The sequence below is a fragment of the Phacochoerus africanus genome, chromosome 11 (assembly GCF_016906955.1).
Source record: "Phacochoerus africanus isolate WHEZ1 chromosome 11, ROS_Pafr_v1, whole genome shotgun sequence".
In the NCBI taxonomy this organism is placed as follows: domain Eukaryota; kingdom Metazoa; phylum Chordata; class Mammalia; order Artiodactyla; family Suidae; genus Phacochoerus; species Phacochoerus africanus.
Window position 1 is genome coordinate 28,973,523 of NC_062554.1, and position 8,072 is coordinate 28,981,594.

Here is an 8,072-nt window from a genome sequence, read left to right on the forward strand (position 1 = left end):
TACTCATAAGGAGGGACTGATTTCTGTCCTTTTTTCTGTTTTCTATATACCTTAAAGGCTTTTATCCCTCATTTCCTGCATTCATATATTATTTTGTGTTTAGCTGATTTTTGCTGTGAAGTGTTTAATTTCTGTGTCCCTTGTTTTGTGTATTCTATAGCTATATTTTGTTACCATGGGGATTATATTTAATATCCTAAAGTTAAGATATCCTAATTTGAATTTATACTACTTTAACTTCAATAGCATATAAAAATTCTGCTTCTTTATAGCTTTATCTCCACTCTTTCATTGTTGTCCAAAAATTACATCTTTATATATTGTGTGGCCAAAAATATAATAATTCTTTTAAATGCACTAATCTTTTTTATGTAGAAACCAAAGTATGGAGTTACAAATCAAAGTTACAATAATACTAGCTTTTAGACTAATATATTTTTAATGCATTACTCTGTTAAATCATGTAGAAAATAAGAAGTAGAGTTAAAAATCATCATTAGAGTAAAAAACAGCTTTAATAAATGTTTATGTATTTACCTTTATTGAGTTCTTCATACAACTTCGAATTCTTTTACTGTCTTTTCTTTTCACCCTTAGGACTCTCTTGAACATTTCTAGGAGGGCAAGTTTAGTGATAATGAACACCTTAAGCTTTGTTTATCAGGAAATATCTTAAGTTTTCTTTTACTTTTAAAGGACAGTTTTGCCAAATATAGGATTTTGGATAAGAGTTGTTCCCTTTTAGCACTTTAAATACAGACTTATCTTGTTTTATTTTGCTTCACTTTGTTTTGCTTTGCAGGTATTTTATTTCTTGCAAATTGAAAGTTTGGTAACCTTGAATAAAACAAGTCTATTGGTGTCATTTTTCCAACACCATTGACTCATTTTATAGCTGTGTCACATTTTGATAATACTTGCAATATTTCAAACCTTTTCTCAGCAAAATGATTATAACTTATTCAAGGCTCAGCTGATAACTAATATTTTTAAGCAATAAAGTTTTTTTAAATATGTAACACCTCACAAATTTATGTTATTTTTGTGCAAGATCCATGCTAATATTCTCTATATTGCTCCAGTTTTAGTATATGTGCTACTGAAGTGAACAGTATATACATTTTTTTAATGCATGATGCTATTGCACACTTAATAGACTACAGTATAGTAGAAATATAACTTTTACATGCACCAGAAAACCAAAAAATCCATGACTCAGATTATTGCAACATTCACTTGATTGCAGTGGTCAGGAACCAAATCCACAATATCTTTAAACTCTATCTGCATATTAGCCCACTGACTTCTAGTCTCCAGATTTTCTGATGAGAAATCTGTTTGTAATCTTATTGAGGATTGTGTGTATGTGACAAATTGCTTCTCTTTTACTCTTTTCAAGATTTCCTCCTTGGGTTTGGCTTTTGAAAGTTTGATTATAATGTGTTTCAGTGTGGGTCTCTGAGTTCATCTTTCTCTTTTCTCTTCCATTATGTGGACCTCCAATTATTCATATATTGGTGCAGTTGCTAAACGCCCACAGCTTTCTGAGGCTCTGTTTCTTTTTCTTTTTTTTCCTTTTTTTTTTTTTTGGCTTTTTGCTATTTCTTTGGGCCGCTCCCGTGGCATATGGAGGTTCCCAGGCTAGGGGTCGAATCAGAGCTGTAGCCACCGGCCTACGCCAGAGCCACAGCAACGCGGGATCCAAGCCGCGTCTGCAACCTACACCACAGCTCACGGCAACGCCGGATCCTTAACCCACTGAGCAAGGGCAGGGACCGAACCTGCAACCTCATGGTTCCTAGTTGGATTCCTTAACCACTGCGCCACGACGGGAACTTCTGTTTCTTTTTCTTTATTCTTTTTACTTTTAGTCTTATGATGGAAGAACTTCAATTTCATATCATAGTTTACTGCTTCTTTCTTCTGCTTGTCCAAACTTGAAGTTGGGTGACACTAGTAAATTTTTTTATTTCATTAATTGGACTTTTCACCTCCAGAAATTTGTTATTTATTATTATAATTTCTATTATTTTATTGATGCCATATTTGGTTGCATATTGTTCTCATATATCTCTATTTCTTGAAACATAATTTACTTTAGATTTTGAGTATTTTTAAAATAGCTAATTTAAAATCCTTGTCTAAGGAGGCTAATATCTGAGTTTCCTTAGTCAATGTATAATTATTGCTTTTTTCTTTTTGTTTTTTGTATATGTATATACACACATATATACTTTTATTTTTTTATATATTAATTACTGAAAGACATGGATTAAAGTACCTTATCTTGGTGTTCAATTTATCTATTTAAATTTTTAATTCTATCAATATTTATTTTGTATGTTATTGTGAAGCACTATTACAAGGTGTATGTAAGTTTAAAATTATAATTGTTTATTGCTAAATTCAATATTACTGCCATGTGAAGACTTGATTTGTGCCTAAAACCTTTTTTGTATGAAAGGATGTTTTGTCAAATAGTAATATTAACAATAATGGCCAAATACTTGCAATATATACATGTACATATTTACACATAATTCATGTATGTGTTAATAAACTTATCTCCAAATTAGTACTAATATTATGCACATTTTTTAGTAACTTGTGTAAAGTTAAACAGTTCAAAAGGGACAGATTACAATTTAATTCTCATCAGCCTAGTTACAGAGTTTGGACTCATTTTCTATTTGCTTCTATTCAGTATATACTTTACATACATGGTATTTTGTCACTTGACTTTTTAGTTTTCCTAATATTGGAAAGTGTCTTTAGTAAATAATATGTAGCATAATTTTAAAAACTTCTCCTTCAATATCTTCTTAAATAGTATTGCTTTCATAGCTTACCACTATAGTATTAAATATTCTTTGTGGAATTTTATTTACTTTTACATTATTATTTATCAAAATCTTGTGTTTACTATCATTTATGCATATTTTGTAGGAAGAGAGTTTTTCAGATTCTTGTAGATGAAATTTTGATTTTTCTTTATGGTATTTGTGTTTGGGATTAAAGAATAATAGTTAAGTAAAAACAACACATTTTTTTTCGGACTTACCCATGGCATATTGAAGTTCCCGGGCCAGGGATCAAATTTGAGCCATAGCTGTGACTTATACCACAGATGCAGCAATTTCAGATCCTTAATCCATTGAGCCACAGAGACAACATTGGATCCTTAATCTGCTGTGCCACAGCAGGAACTCCAAAACAGTTTTTGAAGAAAGCAACGAATGAACTTCAACATTATAACAACAATTGCATTAATGGAGTTCCAGTCGTGGTGCATTGGTTAACGAATCCAACTAGGAACCATGAGGTTGCGGGTTCGATCCCTGGCCTTGTTCAGTGGGTTAAGGATGCGGTGTTGCCGCGAGCTGTGGTGTAGGTTGCAGACGCGGCTCAGATCCCGCGTTGCTGTGGCTCTGGCGTAGGCCGGTGGCTATAGCTCCAATTAAACCCCTAGCCTGGGAGCCTCCATATGCTGCGGGAGTGACCCAAGAAATAGCAAAAAGACAAAAAAAAAAAAGAATTGCACTAATAATTTAATCAATCAAATGCTCCTACCAAGAAATGTGGGTGTAGAATCTTTACTTCTTCTTCTACTTCATTTCTCAGTTCAAATCCTTCATCAATATCTACATTTTAAATTAATTAATTTTATTTTTTTATATTTTTGCTTTTTAGGGCCGTACCTGTGGCATATGGAAGTTCCCAGGCTAGGGGTCAAATTGGAGCTACAGCTGCTGGCCTACACCACAACCACAGCAACATAGGATCCAAGCCGCCTCTGTGACCTACACCACAGCTCACAGCAATGCCAGATCCTTAACCCACTGAGTGAGGGTAAGGATCGAACCTGCAACCTCATGGTTCCTAGTCAGATTCATTTCCTCTGCGCCATGACGGGAACTCTCATCTTTTTTTTAATTTCTTAGACTCTCTTTCCAATCCCAGATCTCTTGGACCTTTGTTTTCTTTTCACCACACTTAATCATTTGATTTTACAAGAATAACAAATAATAACTTCTTACTTTTTATCTTTGCATCTCATTCCCAAGTCCCTTCTTTATACAACAACCAGGACATTTCAGTTACTGCATGATAACAGCTCTTCCTGTTTAAATCTTTCTGCCTTGCAAGATGATGAATGCGTTTTATCGATCTTCATGATCTTACTATTTTACTCCTCAACAAATTACTCTGTAGCACCTCTATTTTATTCTGTTCTTCAGCAAATTTGCCCATTGCCTTTTCTCTTAAACCTTTAATAGAATATTTCACTGAAATTTGGATATGTTATCCAAATTAACTGAAATTCTTTTATAGAAGCCCTTTTCAAAGCTTCTTATTACCTGCCTATAGATCTCTGCTCATATATTACCTCCTTATTGTGTTCTTTCATGACTAAATACTCATAATTCATCCCAACTTGTATTTTCCACTAACGTACCACATAATCTTTTCCCTTATGAGTCTTTGTTATTTTATAAGTAGTTACTTGGTAATACTTGGTTTTCTTTTGTTTTCACAGTATCTTCTATGCTTGACATGGACAGAAACAATGTTGAACCCCCTAGTGTTCCCCTGTATATGGCACCATGTAGAGTGTTACTCACATCTATCTCGGGTGAATTATAGTTCTTTGAGAGTTGAATGCAATACACTGCCTGATAATTCTTTTAGTGGAAAAAAATTATTTACTTATTTGTGGAAAATAAGATTTAATTTCAAGCCAGACTCTCCGTTTATAAGCTGTTTGCCTTTGGCTACTTTAAGTAAGATTTCAGGTTCAACTTACAAAAAGTGTAGATAATAATTTTGATATAGTTTTTATAAGAAGGAATTATGTAAAATATTCTTCAAACTAAGGTACTTACATGAAATTCTATTATTACTGACTACTGAATTATTCACCGCAGTTTTATTGGACAAAGGTCTGTCACAGGGTGGCAGTGGAAAGATGAATGGAGAGTGCTGGCCTAAAAAGGTAAGAAAGAAATAGAACACAGTGCAGATTTAGATCTGCACCCCAGAGGGAGATATCATATTTATTATACTGAACAGCAAAGACAGCTGCTCTCTTATCCAGAGGGATATACTATCTCTATTTTTCAAGGCAAAAATAGTCTGAAACAAAGCCTGTCAGAGCCTCTGCTCACAAGATATGCAAAAAAGATCAGATGGGTAATTTTCTTCTATTATGTTTATACTTTCTTAGGTTTCAGTTTTATGTACCTGGTAGGAATAGTAAAAATACTGAAACCCTAGGATTTTTGAGATAGTAAATAGTGAGAACTCATAAAAAAGTAGTGATAGTAGTAGGGTATGAGTAGCTGAGTAGCTAAAAATTACATAATTACATATACCAAAAAATAAAATCCAGTTAACTCATACACTCAATAACTTACTTAAAATTTATAAATTAAAATATATCACCAAAATTGTTTCTTTATATTTATATGAAGATATTTATGCAAGAAATATGAAGACAGGTAATATTTCTTCAAGATAAGGGGTAAAAGTTTACTTTGTATAAAAACATAGCTCTACCTGCTAATTAATTACTGTAAGTCAGAATTCTGTACATCACCGAGAAAAGATACATGTTCTCCTTGTCTAAAATCTTCACAGACATTGATCCTGGGCTTAGCTTCCCAACTTTCTTCTTTAAGTGTTGCCAGTATACTTTTCTGCTTCCCTCTGCTGTCCTGTATCTAGTCTCTCTATTTACATCTGAGGTCATCTCGCAGTGAGTGGTGCTATGGAAATGAGAAATATTTTCTTCAGCTACTTCTTCATTTAGAATTCAGTGAATTTATTCTTTTATTACAAGTATAGCAAGAGTGAAGAACCCTTGTAGAATTTGGTACATTCCATGGAAATAAACCTTTCTTAAATTTTGTTTATATTTCTACTGGTCATGATTTTCAGTTGCAGAAACTAAGCAAATACATCAGTTACCAGTCATCAGTTCCCAAAAGATGAGCATATCCCTGATGACAGACCAAATACTGTAATCCATTTTCTGATTACAGCAATTGCTTTCGATGAGTCAGTAAGCAGAATGTGCATGCAGACCTTTTACAAAGATAGAGGAACCAAAGTAATTCAGAAATTGTATCATAAATTGCTCTCATTGGATCCCTTTTCATTGAGCCAGTATGCATTGTCGTATCCATATCTGCTCTACTGTATTAGGAATATTTTGCAGTTTGTGCATGCAACAATATATTTAAACATTCGAATGTGAAAAATTCTTTTAGCAGGTAAAATTTATTGCCTATCTCTCAAAGTTTTCCAAGGAAGATCTGCCTTCAGACGGAGCTGTATTAAAGGGCTTGACTGCTATAATTAGGAACCTTTGACCATATATCAGCTCTGCATGGTTTAGCCTGAATTCAGTCTTCATGTATAGTATTTCTTCAGGATATGTAAGACAGTTCTAATGGTCAAGATTAACATGCAGAATATCACACACCTTTGTTGTTTTTCACTCACATATACCCTCTTTCCAACACACTCAAGTTACCAAATATAACTCTCAGCATGAACTAGAAAAGGAGCTTGTCATCTCCACAGCTGAATCAAACCAAACTATTCCCAAATACTTCATTCTATGGTGATAATAAATGATAACAGGGTAAACCCAAGATACATAGTATAATTCCATGGCAATCCCCTTTCAATATTCTGCAATCTATTGACTACATGAAGAATTTAACTTTAACTGATCTTTAAATTTAATTTAACTGATATTCATTCAGTAAAGTATGGTGAAAAAACAATAGATTAGAAAGGAAAGGAAGTAACCTAAGGCCTTTAATGTATATTTTTAACATACCCTATTTTCTTTGGGCCAGGTTCTGTACGGATTTCCTTCATAAATAGTGAAAGTCTTTGCATCAGATTTCTCAATTATGTATAATTGGGGAATCTTCTTGTGTATGCTGCTCCATAAAATGATCTGGGCTAAGCAGAGAGGTGGATATCTCTTCAAGGAGTTATACTGAGTTTGCTGTCTATTGTCTAAATGTACTATTAAGAGGGTTTGGAGGATGATTTAAGGACTGAACATTAATAGTCACCCATATGCAATGCTCCTCTGGTAGCATATCTCTTAAAAACCACAGAAAGCCTGTAGCCAGTTTTACTTTTGCTTATTTCAGAAGTTGTAACCAAAGTCAAACTGAGTGGTGTCACAAATCATGAATTTGGATACCAGTGATAAGATTTCTGTCCCTTAGAAACATATCTTTATGTGCTGTATATGTCCTAAGCTCTCAGCCTAATAGATTTTATTTGACCATAGGCTAAAGTAGTAAGTGGACCTAATATTTTCCCTACTTCAATAATGTAATCCAGTTTGGGACTTAAACATTGCTTGTTTCTTTGTTCATCCTGTGCCCCTCTGTTTTCCTTCTTCATGCTGAAATTTTCTAAAACTGCATACTCGTATTCTTTCTTTCTTTTTTTTTTTTTTTGTCTTTTGAGGGCCACACCCGTGGCAAATGGAGATTCGCAGACTAGGGGTCTAATCAGAGCTGTAGCTGCCGGCCTATACCAGAGCCAGAGCAATGCAGGATCCAAGCTGTGTCTAGGACCTACGCCACAGCTCATAGCAATGCCGGATCTTTAACCCACTGAGCGAGGCCAGGGATCAAACCCACAACCTCATGATTCCTAGTCAGATTTGTTTCCGCTGAGCCACAGAGGGAACTCCCATGCTCGTATTTCTGCATCTTAAAAAATAAAATTTAGTTATATGTAATTCTTTGATTGTAGGTATAACATCAGCCATTTTTTTCAAAAGTAGTATCACATTGCTTTCTTCTCTTCTCTCCAATGGATTAGTCTAAAAGAAACTTGAAACTTCTTTAAACATTTAATTGCAGATGAAAAGAGGTAGCCAAGACTTCAAGACTAGTTTTATAACAGGCCATGAATCTTTATATTTTATGAATGTACAGTGTGAATGCTGATATAATATTTTGCAAATAAAAACTGCTAGCAAACCAACCCAAATGCATTCAGCCAATTATGCATTTTAAGATCCATTATTTGTAACT

At 33.9% G+C, this 8,072-nt stretch overlaps 1 non-coding gene across 1 annotated transcript; it reads right to left on the reverse strand.

Moving 5' to 3' along the window:
• Positions 1 to 1,007: 1,007 nt before the first annotated feature.
• LOC125112236 (U6 spliceosomal RNA) lies at positions 1,008 to 1,110 on the reverse strand. Its single transcript, XR_007131044.1, has one exon. It is a non-coding gene; the product is annotated as a U6 spliceosomal RNA (small nuclear RNA).
• Positions 1,111 to 8,072: the final 6,962 nt, after the last annotated feature.